Consider the following 16,629-nt stretch of genomic DNA (forward strand, 5'->3'; position numbering starts at 1 on the left):
AATCAGTTTACCATATGTTAATAAACTAAAGGGAAAAAAATTATATAAATTCTCTCAGTAAATATAGAGAAAGTATTTTAGAAAGTTCCATTCATAGTTTTAAAAAAACCCCAAAACTCTTTGCAAACTATACAAGAAGGGTAGTTCCTTATCCTGATAAAGAATATCAAATCCAAATCCATACAGAAGATAATTCTCAAGGGAAAATGTTGAAGATGAAAGGCAAAACTAAAACTTTTAGAAGACAATACAAGAGATGTATTATCCTTAAGGATGTCCTTAAAAATACACAAAATATTCAATGATAAAATAAAGATTGATAAATTTTATTACATTAAAATTAAGAATTTCTGCCATTCTAAAGATATGAAAAAAGATGGTGAAAAATACCACTAATTAGGAGAAATTATTTGCAACACTTAGAAATAGTCTTCAGCATATATAAAGAACTCCTACAAATAAATAAGAAAAATGTAAATTATCCAATTTTTAAATAAATGGGCAGAAGACTTGAAGAGGCACTTCAAAAGACAAGAAACTGCAAAAGGGCAACAGCATATGAAACGATGCTGAATCTCTTTAGTAATCAAATATATATAAATTAAAACCAGACAAGACACTGTTATATATCTATAAGACTGACAAAAATTTCTTACAATATCCTACAAAATATGAAGGTCTGAAGGCTACAGAAAAATTCTACACTGCAGATGGATAAAGAAATTGGTTAAACACTTTGGGAATTAATTTTTTGTTGCAGTGAAATTCACATAACATAATCGAAGTTAATTTTGATTTATTCTAGTAGCATTGAAAATGCTCATAATCTGTGACCAATAAATCTGCAACAACACATATTCCCTAAGTAAACTTATATACATGCTCAGCAGGGGACGTGAACAAAAAACCTTACATCTGCACTATTTATAATAGCAAAAAACTAGAAATAAGTTAAGCGATTGTTAATAATAGAACCGATATATAAATTGCCATCTATTCATTCCTTGGAATATTATAGTTCAGCAAAATGAAAAAAATTACAGCTACACCCAACAATGGGAATGAATCTGAGGATGGAACACTTAACAACCCATTGGCACCGGAACTGTCCAGTCAGAAGGGATCCCAGCCATCGTGCTAGAGCTGGGGCCTAGGCCCCCTGCTGTGCCACATGCAATCCCTTTAGAAAGGTAGGGGAGGACTTGGAGAGGTACCATGGGAGCACTCAGAAAGGATCAGGTATGCAGCAATTTACCAACTGATACGGAAATATTTCAGTTGTGTGTCAACTAGTGCAGCCTTCCTGGTGCGCGTGGACTAAATAGGAACATAAGAACAAAAGGCTATGAACGCTATGATCCATTTACATAAGGTTCACAAACATGCACCACCAAACAAGGTATACACATACGAGAGAGTAGGACAATAAAGAAAAGCATAAAGGGTAAGACACAGAAGTGGCAGGAAAATGGCTATCCATGAAAAGGGAGGGACTGGAAGGGGACACCGAGGACTTCAAAATAAGAGTGACGTTCTTTTTCTCAAATTGACTGGTAAGTACCTGAGTGTTCATTGTATTATTATTCTTTAGGCCTCTCTATATATAGTTTATAAGTATTATTTTGCATCTAGGGGCTATTTTATTAAAATTATTTTAAAAGAAGGTCATAAATAAACTTAATAAATAAGAAACTCTCATATCAAATTGCTGTGGTTCTGCCATATTTTTTCTAGTTGCTGGGCAAAGATGATCTCCTCAAATGTAATTGGTGGTGCTCTTAACGAAAAATCCTAAGAGCCTCTCCCCAAATCACTTCAAAACATTCTTGGAACAATCTCTCCAGTGATTCCAACCTCCAGAGTACATTCTGCTCTGGCTCCTTTATTTAATACAACCATAATCATAGTGGGTGTTTTTTTTTAATCTCCTAGAATCTTCTCAAATTTTGAAATCTTTAAAATGAGGGCATGGAGCACATAAATGGCTACATTCTGCTTCTCTTGCTTAAGTTTCAATGGTGACACTATGATTGTAAGTTCTGTACCAGACGCTTCAGCTGTGTGATACCCAATTCCCCTCATCAAGATTTGCTGACAGTCAGGGGAAGTTTCTAACAGCGTACTGAGTGTGTATGGGGGGGGGCGGGGGGCAAGGGGTGGGGGGAGTTTGAGGGGTTGCACACACGTGCAATTTTTTAGCAACCCCAGCAGATGCTTGAAGATTCAACATTTGTAGATTCAACATTCACTTTTTCAGTTATTTGTGAACAACCCCTAATAGCCACGCCACGTGACAATCTGTTTTTTCTCTGCAGCACAAATGTGAATTGTGTGTGGCAAAGCCACAGGGCAAGAGCAATTCGCTCAGCTAGATCAGGGAGGCTTCTCAAAGGCCCGGCACCTCCACCCCAAGATGCCAACAGGGAAACAGAAACTGGAAGTGAGAGAAATTTCATTTCCTTGAATACAAGTTGAAAGTGAAATAATTGGTGGTCTGTGAATAATCATAGGAACCTCTTCTCTCCAGACTAAAACTTGATTCAGAAGGAAGTCAAGGCCGGGCGCGGTGGCTCACACCGCTAATCCCAGCACTCAGGGAGGCTGGGGTGGGAGAATTGCTTGAGCTCAGGAGTCTGAGACCAGCCTGAGCAAGAGTGAGATCCCGTCTCTACTAAAAATAGAAAAATTAGCCCACCCTCATGCATGGCCTGTAGTCCCAGCTACTCAGGCGGCTGAGGCAAGAGGATGGCTTGAGCCCAGGAGTCTGAGGTTGCAGTGAGCTCTGATGAAGCCACTGTAGACTACCCCAGGTGACAGAGCTAGACTCTGTCTCAAAAAACTAAAAAATAAAAAAAAAGGAAGTCAAAAGCCTATGCAAATATTTCTACATTTGCAAATTTGGGGATTTGCCAACGGCTTGAGATGTATCCATTGAGAATGTCAAGGGTCTACTGTATTGAATTTTGATTGAGAAGCATTTCAAAATTCTTCTATTGAAATTAAATCAGTTCATTTTTACCAGGGCTCCTTTGATCTTAAGATAGCTTCAGCATCTAATGCCGAGCCTGGGAGTCCAACGAATGGCTGAATAGACTAAAATTGGTGACAGAGATTCAGCAGAGCATATCATGTATTTATAACACTGGTTTTATTTTTTCCCTCTCTTTCTATTATTTGTCAGCTTTTCTTTGAATCCCAGTTATGCATACATGGCTCGTTTTTTAAAAACTTGACCCTGAACCTCAATTCAAGAATCTATGGCTGCTCAAAAAGATCTCAAGATTCCTGAGACTAACCTCCCTCTGCTTCTCCCTGGCTTTGCTCCCCAAATCTGAGGGGCATTCTGAGGTCATCCCTACTGCACACCTGGATGTAAAGCTCCAGCCCTCTCCTTTTTCTGCAAGAATCCCCGGCCACACCTGGCATTTCGTAACACTTGGTAATGAGAAGAGTCACATCTCTCATGTACTCACAGCTCCAGTCATTGGAATGGCCCAACCCTACTGTTCTGCCTCCCAGGCACATATTCCCAACTATGCCCTCCCAGCAGGGCAGCCTTCTGGAGAGCAGTGGAGCAGTCACTTCCCACCACCAACCTCCTCTGCCTTCCAAGCCCCCTGGGATTTCAGGGAATATCCTTTCCACCATCTTATTACAATAGCATCGCTTTGCTAATATACATGGAACCTTTAGAGAATTCTGAGCATTTGTGATTATAATCAATGAACTGTTATTGACAGTTTCTTTTAGCAAGTGTAAGAATTTCTTCACATAAGTTACCAAAACAATGAATTTACGTGCATCTAGAAAACTGAACAATACTTTTCCGTCACTTTTAATTAGGTCTTCGCCTTTTCCACGTATGTACTGAATTCTAAAAATACTCTTTAAAAAGTGTCAGCATTCATTTTCTTCCACTTTTGTTTTTCCTCTTGCTTTTGTTTTGGAGCAAAGTGTAACTGAGCATATCATGAGAGCGCCAAGCTTAGCATTGCTCGTGTGACTGTGACATCCTTCCAGTTTTGAGCACAGTCTGAACTGAGTACACACCATTGCTTAGCACGAAGGTGTGGCCATGACATCTTGAACCTGTTTCTCTGACAGAACATCACCCTGGCCGTGGTAAGTCCACATTCCCCACACTCCTAAGAAACAGATGCCATGAACGTCCCCCTCTCCTGCTCCATCTTTCCCATCATCTGGTCTTTTTCAACTCCAGCACTACAGTCACCAGGTTGGAAGGACTCTAAGTGTGTTTCATGGTCACAAGACAGGTCAAGGTCCACAGGTTTCCTTCTCTGTATTTTCCTTAGCATCAAATGTTAGAACATAACCACTAATAATAATAATATAGTTCTCTGCTAAATTTTGACAAAAAATCATAAGGTTCTCAATTAATTTCAGCAGCAGGGCTTTATAGTTGTAATATAATTTTGACCAGTAAGCCTCTGGCTGTCTATAAACCTCGGGGTTTCTGTTATCCTGGAGAGTTGCAGTTTTTCCTCTAAAACTCATGCTTAAAATAAAAAAAAAAAATTCAGGGAGTACTTCTAATTATCATACCTTCTTAAATTGGACACAAAAAGTATAATATAAACTGTTCTTGATACATGTGGGCCATTGTGCAGTTAGTATGTTACAAAACAGAGTCCTGAAGACCCATCAAAATATATAAAATTTCATTGAATTGCTCACATTAATTACTTAGATTAAGTAGTCTTAGAATTCCATGCTTTGAATTCTTGTGCCTTTAAAAAATTTTTCAGGGCTGGGCGCGGTGGCTCACGCCTGTAATCCTAGCACTCTGGGAGGCCGAGGCGGGCGGATTGCTCAAGGTCAGGAGTTCGGAAACCACCCTGAGCAAGAGCGAGACCCCCGTCTCTACTATAAATAGAAACAAATTAATTGGCCAACTAATATATATACAAAAAATTAGCCGGGCATGGTGGTGCATGCCTGTAGTCCCGGCTACTCGGGAGGCTGAGGCAGGAGGATTGCTTGAGCCCAGGAGTTTGAGGTTGCTGTGAGCTAGGCTGACACCACGGTACTCACTCTAGCCTGGGCAACAAAGCGAGACGCTGTCTCAAAAAAAAAAAAAAAAAAAAATTTTCAGGTTTTATGTTTGTTGCATTTCTATTATGTCTTACTGATGCTTGATGAAAGACTTGTAATAACCCTTGTATAGTACTTTATCAGTCTTTTCCAATTTGCTAGGTGCATTTGACAGACTAATAACCAAGCCTCTTAGAACTTTAAGTGAATACAGAGACTCGAAAGAGGGTCTGAAATTTCTTCCAATGATCAAAATTCATGAACTGCAACTCATGGACTTATGACATCTCTCTTGGTTTGCCATATAGGTCTTAACTGGATAAGTGGAATTGTGTAAATGGGAGTTCCAGATTGTTGTGGTATTATCCTAACACCCATCAGCTACAGAGCATATGTTGCTTTTTTATCTTATTTCATTTTCCTGTGAAGACATTTCAGTGGGCCTGGTAAGGCTACGATGTTTACACCTACTTTACGGATCGGCTTTGGCCGAGTCTGGCCCCGGGTGGCCTGTTCATGGAGCCAGTGTTTCTTGTCCTTCCTGCCCAGAATATCTGCAGATTTGTAAATGTGATTTACTTCTTGAGAACAGAATAAAGAACAGCGTGTCAGGGCTTCCTTGATGGGTAGCACAGAGGGGCAAAAAGAAAAGAGCAGGAAGTGAGAGACAAGTTAAAAGCTCTCCAGTTGTCACACGGCTTTCTTAATGTTATCTTCTATCAAGTTGGGTCCTAGAACCTGCCAGCACTTTAGACTAAATGCATCTTCTTCTTGCCTGTACCTTTCACACACTAAATGCCTCAACAGCTCACTTGGCAAGGACCCAAAGGCAGCACACACTTCACTCCAAGGAGGGTAGCCACCACCAAAACACAATGGGCAGAGACAACTCAACAATAGTGCCAGCTGAGCACATCTTGATCCACTGCCACAGAGTACACCATAGTAGCTGGTCCTTAAAGCAAACCCACTGCAGTGTTGAGGGCAAAAAACAAAAAAAACCAGTCTTAGCCTTAAGGGGTCAGACTTCACCACCAATTTACAAATCTGCCTAGATTCCCTAGGGTGAGGCACTAAGGGGTATAATAAGGGCCAGTGCTAATAATTCAGTGTCCTGTGGGTGCATTAACTAGACAGAGTGGGGAGGAAGGAAAGAGAGTGACATATACCCTCCCCTCCTGCCTGCAGATATCTCAGTGGCATACCTGTTCTTCTACCTTGCAAAAAATCCTACCATGTTTTAATGCTAGAATGTACAGGATGTCCAACCACTGCAAGTCTTAACAGCTTTAGAGAGCATATGTCAAACAGCTCAGACAGCCTCTGAGGTCTGCTCTTCAGCCCTACAGTACAGCCCAACCCCAGAGCAACACCGAACACCGACACTCCAGTGGGACAGGAACTCTTCCCCACACTGGCTGCTCAGTGGGAAGTATAAAGCACAGCTGGGACCTGGGCCATCACCCTGGATTCAGGATTTGTTCCCTGCCTTGAGTTGGGAATCTGAGGGCCCTCCAGGGGTCCTTCTCCAGGGTCCCAGGGGGTGAAATTACCAAATGAAAGTGCAAGCAAATGATGACTGGCTGAAAGAGATGTGGGAGGGTCTTCAGATTCACATCAATCATCCAAAGCCAATACCACACTGTCCTCAAAGGAACACGTGATCATTGACCTGTGTTCTCCAAATTCAAGTTGTTCACATTATCCCTCCCTGCCCCCAGTCCACATATCATTGCATAAACACATCTTAAACAACTGCAGCACCCAACTTCTCCCGTCCGGGGGGAGGGCTGGGAGATGGTGGGGAGCTGCTTGGGCACAGGGTCTGGTTGTTAGTTGGGATTACATAACCACACAAACACAGGCTGGAGGACATTGCACAGCAGATCAGTTCAGCAAACACCTCATTCTCCCCATTCCTCTCTCCCTTCCCGCCCCCAACACTCAGAACGCGAATCAGTGTTAACAAAACCAAAGCACTCCACGTAGGTAGGGGGGGCACATGGCTGCTATGGTTACAATGTCAAGGGCTGCCAGAAACTTCAGGGTGCACAACAGAAAGAGGGCCAAGGTGCTGCTCACACAGTGACCACGCATGCAGAGCCTTTTCCTGCAATCACAGCCCCTAAAGTTCAAGGGAGGCTTACCACAGAAGTAGTCCTGATACGCAATGTAAACCAAACCAGAGGCGTTTTAAAGGACACCAACGCCTGGGCTCCAAGTTCCTCTACACCACCACTTTTCCTGCCCAATCTACGCGGTTTGCGGGGACCACCGCACTCAGGAGTGCTCAGGCAGCCTTGTCAGTCCCATCAGGGGCCATTCAGCATCATCAGTGCTTCCATTTGAAAGATGGGAACATGCGGGGCACAACTTTGAGGGGGCACGTGCTCTGCCAGCAGGAAGGCAAGAATCCCCAATGGAATAGGAGTTTGTTTTCTGTTTGTTTTGGTTTTGTTGGGGTGGGGGTGGTTGTGCTTTAGGAACATTTTCGGGGGGGGGGGGCAAGGATTAAGGGGGAGGAGAAAGCTCTCCCTTCTGCCTTGGCAGCCTGCAGCACACGAATCTCATTCCCAACCAAGCAGGCAACAGAGACCACTCGAGTCCACTCGCACAATCCCAGAGCTGCAGCCAGGGCAGCAGGAGAAAACGCAGGTGCTGTGGGAGGCGATGCCTTGGCCCACAGCTGAGGCTCTCCAGGCGCGGGGTCGCCTGCCCGGCCGCCAGCGAGCACAGAGCGCCCGAGCGCGGCGCGCACAGGGTTACAGCCCCGCCGCCTGCGCCGCAGCCAGCCGGTGATTGACGCGCGGGGGTCACTTGAGGCTGGCTGCCCGCACCAGGCCAGCGGCGAGCTCAGCCCACCCACCCGGCCGGCCCCTGCGCCTGGGCAGCTGGACACCTTGCCCAAGAAAGGCAGCGACAACATGGAACGCAGCTTGCTAGTTCACTTCCCGGTGGCAGCGGCAGGCAAAAACACAATCAATAACATAACGCACAAGGAATCCATCCGCCGAATAAAAACCCAGAGTCCCCTACCTTTGGCCTTGGGATGGCAAACTGGTCCTGTGTTCTCTGACCCACGGATCCAGCCCCTTCTTCATGAATTATTCCGGCCAGGCAGGATTTTGTGCATTTTTTTCATGAACACCTGTTTCAAGTAAGGGGTAAAGACCTTATTGAAGGAATTGTCCTTAAAAAATAACCTGTGCATACGTATGTCCATCCAGGCATGCATGCGTGTTTGTATACACACATATGCACACGGAAAAGCCATGTACATTGAAGCACCAAACTAGGCAGTTGGATAATGGGAGAGTCGGCTGGTTGTGAGCATGCTCGCGCCGGGAACAGATCCACCCTCTGTTATTCCTCTGAATAAATATAAATCACGATCAGAAACCCAAACAGAAACATCCCTCTTGAATTCCTGCTGCTGAAAAACACGGAATAAATTCAGCCCGCAGACACAGAATCTAATCAGCAGCTGTTTTCTGAATCCAGAGCCAACCCATGCCTGGATTGTCTTTTCCAGTAGGAGCCCAGACCTTTTCTGAAAGGGGTTTTAACCTTTTAAAGATACAGTACACCAATTATCACTTCGGAATAGCTATCACTCGGAGCACAGGAAGCCAGCCCCACGCCTAAAGCCACCGGGAGGCTTGCACGCAGTGATGATGATTTCATTTATTGGCTCCTTTTTAAAAAATGACCTATATGTATAATATATATACACACATACATATATATGAGAGAGAGAAAGAAATGCAAATGCAAAGCCTAAGTATTTATTGCAGTGAGGAGCTTCTCGGTGACTAATCAACATGTTATGTAAACACTGTGATCCTTCACTTCTGCACGCACATGTTCACAGGGTCAGACGATGCAGGGGACTCGTGGCAGCAGGCATGTCATCCCTTGTCAGCCTCGAGCTGCTGACTAAGGGCAGGGAAGCCTGAAACAGCGACTGAAGGAAGTGGGGTCCTCTGCCCCTCTGCCCTGCCCTGCAGTCCCAGGGACCCTGTCCTCAAAGCAAAGACGTTCTGCCACTGCTTCTAAACTCTAAGGTAGTCCAGCACCCCATCTTGTTCCGAGACGTGTTTTTTTCCCCCACCAGAATCAGGAATCAAAAACTACCACCTGAACCTTAGAGTCTTCAGCCCTTCTTCACGATTTGGTTCATTTCTTTTGTTGTTGTTTTGTTTTGTTTTTTACTTTTTTTTTTTAAGGGCTAGGTTGGGCATGGAGGTAGGAAAAAAAATGGGGTAGAGGGATAAACAGCCCCCAGCCTACATTTAAAAGAAAAACATTGGCCAAGTCCTTCAGCCATCCAGATGGTGTTTATTCCAGTTTTGTTTGGGCTTTTAAAGAGGTAGCACCGAGAAGAAACCAAACTCCTAACCTGACTCATGATAGGAAGGAAGGCAAGTGCCGGGTACAGTTTCTTTTCCACGCAGCCCCAGAGCTTCAGGACGGCGCGGGCTGCTCCCCCTCTGTCCCGGCCAGGGCAGCGGCCGCGGCTCACCTCTGGAGCCACGCGGCGCCCCTGCAGCCACTCCGCGGGCGAGTCCCACCGCGGCCGGCACCAGCCCATGCCTCCCACGCCCCGTCCCGCCGGCCCACCCCGCCCAGCCACACACACACTCCCTTCCCTCCCCCTTCCAGGGCTCTTTAGCAGAAAATTATCATATTTCATGTGTCATCGCCCTAGCTAGCTGGGTAGCTGGGCCCGTCCCTGATTGGCTGGGCCCTGGCAGCCGGAAATGTCCCCAGCCACACAGCGTGGCGCTGGCTCTCCCCGGCCGCCGCCGACCTGAGCCCAGGAGGCTCCGAGAGGAGTCGCAGACCTGCCGCGGGGAGCCTGTCACTCCTCTCGCCCTGTACCTGCCACTGCCCAGCCCTGGGGGAGGAGGACCGCCAGGGGATGCGGAGGGAGTGAGCGACCGCAGGAGAGACGGAGCCTGACATTCCTATTCTTTCCAGCACGTTTGAGAAGAAACTAAAGATGTCTCCATTTGGGTTAAAAAAATTTGGAGAAAGTGTCCCGGACAAAAACATTCTCTCTTCACATAAATAATAACAACAGTAATAATAATAGATCAGTAAGGCCGGGTGAAAATAAGATTTGTTTACCTGTTAGCATTTATTCCCGATCTAACTAACATCATATGCATCATATCACAAGGCTGTCAGAGGATTCAGGAGGTGATTCGGGTCCATCCTTCTACCTTTAAAAAGAACAGCTCGTAACACTCCAGAAAAGGAGGCTTCTGAACCTGGTTTGGCAACACATCATGATGCCACCCACCTTTTTAAGGGCCCAGGGGTCTTTGTAGCAACCAGTAGGAACCACTTTGGCTGTAAGTCAGTCTCAGTCTCTCCGGCAGTATCTTCAGCAGGTTTAATGTGACTCATCATTTAAGTCTCACTTCATTCTGTTCTCCTGAGTAAACTAAACTATATCTCTCTGGCCTTTTTTTGTGAGAGTTGTTTCTCAAACCTTTAATTACGCTGCTTTATTGCTTAGGCTTTAAAGAAAACCCTCCCTGAATTAGATGAGGCTGGAAGGTCATTTGGTCGAGGATGCTTCAATCCCCTTCACTATTTCCACACCTGGGCTTTTGGTTTGGGGAATGGTAAATGGGGCTCATGCATTTGCTCCCTTTCATTCCTCCTCCCCAAAACATTTATATGACCAAAACATTACTGGCAATGCTGGGAACCAGAGAAAGATGCCATTACTCAAGCAGATATTATGGAGAATGTGGGGAAGAAACAAAGTGGAGGGGACATGGGTAAGGGAAAGCTCATTGGTGCTGATAAGCTCATGATACTGCACAGACTCCCCTAAGAAGCGCCCAGGTTTCCAGAAAAGGGTTCTGCAAAATCCCAAACTCAGAGGATCAGGATCGGATGAGGGTCACTAGGCATCAGTTTAAAAGAAAATTAAAGGACATCAGGAAAGAGGCCGGTTTCTCCACACAGCATGGCTGGACACAGAAGTAATTCCACAGCTTCTTTGGAAAGTGCAAGGTTTGTTCCTTTCATGAGTAGAAACCAGAGGTTGAACCAGGGCAAGACACCAGCTCCTTTTGGAGATGCCACAAAAAAGCACACACACAAACAGAAGAAGAAAAGGAGATTTAAATAATCAGATAAAACATAAGATATAACAGAGAGATCCAGAATATCCAATCACTATTAGTCTAATAGGAGTTCCAGACGTGGATGAGATCATTAATGAAGAGGAAAACAATAATCCAGGAAGTATTAATAATTGAAGAACATTTCCTTGAGCTGAAGACTTTAGGCCTTAGATCACATGGCATGCTAGGCAGCAGGATTACCGAAAGAATACACACTTCTAAATGTAGTCTGATACTCCAAGAACAAAGACAAACAATCACAAGTTTCCTTGTAGGGGAGAAAAATCAAGCTGCTTAAAAGGAAACAAAATCAGACTGACAGCATACTTCTCATCTGCAACATCATGCTAAAAGACACTGGCACAACTTTTATAGAATTCTAAGGGAATATTATCATAACTCAAGAATTCTACCAGCTGCCAAACTATAATTTCCTTTACGAGATAATAAAAGAAAGGTATGTTTGAAGACAGAGGCAATATATCACTCAAATACCCTTTATTTCAAATATTTTTTAAAAGATTACTTGAAGATCTCTTCTAGCTAAGGAAAAAATAAGCCAGAATCATGAGCTCAAAAAAGGAGATGCTATGTTACATAAGAAAATGTAATGAGGAATAAAGCCAATAAAACACATTGGTAGGCATAAAAATAATTGATAATGTGGTTTTAAAATTAAATTGTTAGAAGTTTTGAAAGAGTATTTATACATATATATACTCCAGATTTGAATCTCTCTCTCTCTCTCTCTTTCTCAGATATATATGTCTGGAATTAAACTTCCATATGATTTCAACAAAAAACTTAGAAAAATCTCAATAAAAACAGGTATATAAAATTGCAAGAAAAAAGAAATAGGGTGAGAGGACCATTATGGCAAGTAGACAATTCTGTCTATTTCCTCTTCATCCCAAGACCACATTAAAATGATAATAAGGATTTTTTTTTTTGATTTTTTTTTTTTTTGAGACAGAGTCTCACTTTGTTGCCCAGGCTAGAGTGAGTGCCATGGCATCAGCCTAGCTCACAGCAACCTCAAACTCCTGGGCTCAAGCAATCCTCCTGCCTCAGCCTCCCGAGTAGCTGGGACTACAGGCATGCGCCACCATGCCCAGCTAATTTTTTCTATATATATTAGTTGGCCAATTAATTTTTCTATTTATAGTAGAGACGGGTCTCGCTCTTGCTCAGGTTGGTTTCGAACTCCTGAACTCAAACGATCCGCCCGGCTCGGCCTCCCAGAGAGCTAGGATTACAGGCGTGAGCCACCGCGCCCAGCCGATAATAAGGATTTTTTTAAGTTGAGATATACAATGTCAAAAAAAAAAAAAAAAACAATAGAAGAGCTAATGGCCAGAAAAAGTAACAAAGAAGAATAGAGGGGGACTTAATCTGTCCCCCTCTTTTAATGGGACAGTAAATGAAATGGCACAGCACCACTGCAGAACCCTACAAAACGGACTGATGGAACAAAATGATGTCAAGAAATAAATTCAGCTGTCATGGTTGCTATGTCATAGGTTAGTAATAAGACTGTCAGACTGTGGCTGGGCTATTTGAAAAAAAAATTATTTGACTTCTAACTCATACCTTATTCAAAATGTATTATATCTTCACACAGGAAATTCTGTGCAAACCTAGAGCATATTATGTTAAGTGAAATAACCCAGGAGCAGAGAAACAAATACCGAGTGATCTTTCTTACAGATGGAATCTAAAAAAGCCAAACTCAGAAGTAGGGAGAAGAATAGTGGTTACCAGAGGCTGGGGGAGGGGGTGCGGGGGGAGACAGGGAAAGGGGATATATTGGTCAGTGGGTACAAAGTTTCAGTTAAATATGAGGAGTAAGTTTTGGTGTTCTATTGCACAGCAAGGTGACTATAGTTATAATGTATAAGGTCTGTCCATAAAGTATCCGGCCATTGTTAATATAATGAGAACGGTTTGCACGACATCCATGTAACCTGGCAGCCAAGGAGAGTGGACTGGAATGTGCATGCATGAACAGTGACAACTTTACTGTACTAGTCAGTGGGGCGCTAGATGCCATTGAGTGAGCACCTGTACTGTGTGACCATCAGATTCAAAATGACTGAGCGAGTAGAGCAATGAATCTGCATTAGAAATTTTGCATTAAGCTTGAACATTCCTCTGCAGAAACTATTCGGATGATTCAGAAGGCTTTGGGGGACAATGCAGTGAGTGCAGCGCAAACAAAACTGTGGCACCAATGCTTCAAAGATAGTTGAGAATCTGTTGAAAGTGATCCATGTTCTGGGAGGCCTGCAACAAGCAGAACACCTGAGAATGTTGAACGTGTCCGGGTTAGGTTAGGAGACACTGGGAGAACTGTGTGAGGTCCCAGGGGACTAAGGCATCATTGTCCTATGTACGATGTTTCTTGTATTTTGTATCTTCTTCAATTAATGTCTCCATTTTCATGTTACATGGCTGGATACTTTCTGGGCAGACCTCGTATTGCATATTTCAAAATAGGTAAAAGAGGGGATTTTAAATGTTCTCACCACCAAGAAAGGATACATATTTGAGGTGATTGATATGCTAATTAGCCTGATTTGATCATTCCATAATACATACTACTGTGTTTCCCCGAAAATAAGACAGGGTCTTACATTTATTTTTCCTCAAGAAGACACCCTAGGGCTTATTTTTAGGGGATGTGTTATTTTTTTTTAAGTACAGTACAACAGTCTACATTGATTCAAATATAGTTAAGTCATCTTCTTCTGGAACATCATCATAACTCTCCAAATCCCGAATTCCATCCTGAATTTCTTGCGACTCTATTTCCTTTAGAACCATTGGCCCCAATCTCTCATGTTGAGCAATAGAGCTCTCATGGGACAGATGAGAAGGGCTGCTCATCTTCTTTACCGCTCCGTGATGAAATGCATGGGTCATGCAGATATGCTGCATAGCCATGCCCATTACTAGGTCTTATTTTCAGGGTAGGGCTTACATTGCACAAATGCTTAAAAATCCTGCTAGGGCTTATTTTATAGGTAGGTCTTATTTTCAAGGAAACACGGTATATGTGTATTGATACATCACATTGTACCCCATATATATATACAATTATTATTTGTCAGTTAAAAATAAAATAATGCTCAAAAAATACATTCTGTTCTCACAAAAAATACCATGAAGAAATAGCACAAAGATGAGACAAATGTTATGATTGACCAATACTGTAAATCATAGAATTCTATAAAGTTTGTTTTTCTAATAGAAGGAAAGAAAATGGGGTCATCCAGTCTATGCTTAAATACTACCATGATAGGCTAATTACTGACCCCCAAAGATATCTACCTCCTCATCCCCAGAAACTGTGAATTTTACCTTTTATGGCAAAAGATGTGATTAAGTTAATAATATTGAGATGAGAAAATTACCCTAAATTATCCAGGAAGGCCCTAAATGTTATCACAAGTACCCTTATAGGAGAGAGGTTTCGGGTAGGAAAGAGGGCAATGTGACCACAGCGGCCGAGATCGGAGTGATACAGCCACAAGCCAAGGAATCCCAGAGGCTACTGCAAGCTGGAAAAGGCCAGGAAAGAATCCTTCCCTAGAGCCTCTGGAGGGAGCACAGCCCTGCCGACACCTTGATTTTAGTCCAGTGAAACTGATTTCAGATTTCTGGCTTCCAAAACTGTAAGCAGATAAATATGGTTTTTTTTTTTTTTTTTTTTTTTTTTTAGAGACAGAGTCTCACTTTGTTGCCCAGGCTAGAGTGAGTGCTGTGGCGTCAGCCTAGTTCACAGCAACCTCAAACTCCTGGGCTCAAACAATCCTGCTGCCTCAGCCTCCCTAGTAGCTGGGACTACAGGCATGTGCCACCATGCCCGGCTAATTTTTTCTATATATATTAGTTGGCCAATTAATTTCTTTTTATTTATAGTAGAGATGGGGTCTTGCTCTTGCTCAGGCTGACTTCAAACTCCTGACCTCAAGCAATCAGCCTGCCTCAGCCTCCCAGAGTGCTAGGATTACAGACATGAGCCACCACACCCAGCCAGATAAATATGATTTTTTAAGCCACCAAGTTCATGGTCATTTGTTACAGCAGCCATAGGAAATGAATAAAATCACCATGATGAGAAACATAGTGCTTCCTAGGGAATAACATAATTATTATTACCAGCATCAATACTCACTAGGTGCTTGGCACTGCCAAATTATTGACAGATCTTATCTTGTTTAATTTGTATGCAAGGAGGCAGAGGAGAGTTGGAGCTGTTATGGCTCTACAGTAGCTAAGTGTCTTTGAGCGAGTTATATAACCTCCTAATGCTGCTATTCCATCTATTAAGTAGTGGTAGGAATGGGACCTACCTGGTGGAGCTGTTGAGAGTAAAGTGAGACCATCGATGCAGAGTGCTTAGAACAATGCCTGACAATCAGGGTTTCACGAATGATAAGTATTCATAATAGTCATAGTGAGAAAGTCCTTCCTTAGGCAGTGCTGCAGTCTGTCTTCCAGAGCTTTCTGTCACTGATTCTTATTCCTCTCTTTGGATACATACAAAACAAGAGACACCTAAGTGTCTTTCGAATATCTGAAGATAATAATGAGATCATCAAGAGTCTGAGCTTCCCCAGGCTAAATGTAACCAATGCCTGCAATCATCGCTCTTAGGAATTCCTCTGGTGTCCCTTCCCTATCTTGGTCACCTCCCCTCAACACATTCTTGTGCATCTTAAGATGTGACTGCAAATTCTTCACCATGCTTGTTCTAGAACAAGTGGCTGCAAACTATAGATCCTGCTGCAGCCTAATTTTTACAACCTATGAGCTAAGAATGGACTTTACATTTTTAAAGGACTGTAAAAAAAAAAAAAAAAGGAGAAGAAAAGAATTTGTGACAGAGACTATATGTGGCCTGCAAAATATAAAATGCAATGGACCCTTGAACAACTCAGAGGTTAAGGGTGCTGAACCCCCATTCAGTCAAAAATCCATATATAATTTTTGACTCCCCCAAAACTTAACTACTGTTAGCCTACTGTTGACCGGAAGTCTTACTGATAACAGTCAATTAACACATATTCTGCATGTTATATGCACTATATTCTCACAATAAAGTAAGCTAGCTAAAAGAAAATGTTAAGAAAATCATAAGAGAAAATATATTTACTATTCATTAAGTGGAAGTGGATCACCATAAAGGTCTTCACCTTGAGTAGGCTGAGGAGGAGGAGGAAGAGGAGCCATCTTGCTGTCTCAAGGAAGGCAGAGGTGGAAGAAAATTTGCATGTAAGTGGACGCACTCTATTCAAACCCATGTTGTTTGAGGGCCACCTGTATTCATTATTTAGCCCTTTTCAGAAAAAGCTTGCCCACTCCTATTCTGAAAGATACCATACTTCTATCAATGCAGCATAAGATTGCCCAAGACTCTTTGGCAACCAAA

The 16,629-nt window shown here is 43.1% G+C and overlaps 1 protein-coding gene across 2 annotated transcripts in view; it reads right to left on the reverse strand.

Moving 5' to 3' along the window:
• The window catches only part of HIVEP3 (HIVEP zinc finger 3), a 470,759-nt gene that overhangs the window by 356,906 nt on the left and 97,224 nt on the right, over positions 1-16,629 (reverse strand). The window contains exon 2 of one of the 2 annotated variants that reach the window (XM_075997106.1): positions 8,089-8,200. The gene's annotated coding sequence lies outside the window, so the exon portion shown is untranslated. Of the gene's footprint in view, positions 1-8,088; positions 8,791-16,629 lie in introns of those variants that run through there. The other variant, XM_012735840.2, reaches the window with a different exon arrangement.

Source organism: Microcebus murinus, chromosome 2 (genome assembly GCF_040939455.1).
Source record: "Microcebus murinus isolate Inina chromosome 2, M.murinus_Inina_mat1.0, whole genome shotgun sequence".
In the NCBI taxonomy this organism is placed as follows: Eukaryota; Metazoa; Chordata; class Mammalia; order Primates; family Cheirogaleidae; genus Microcebus; species Microcebus murinus.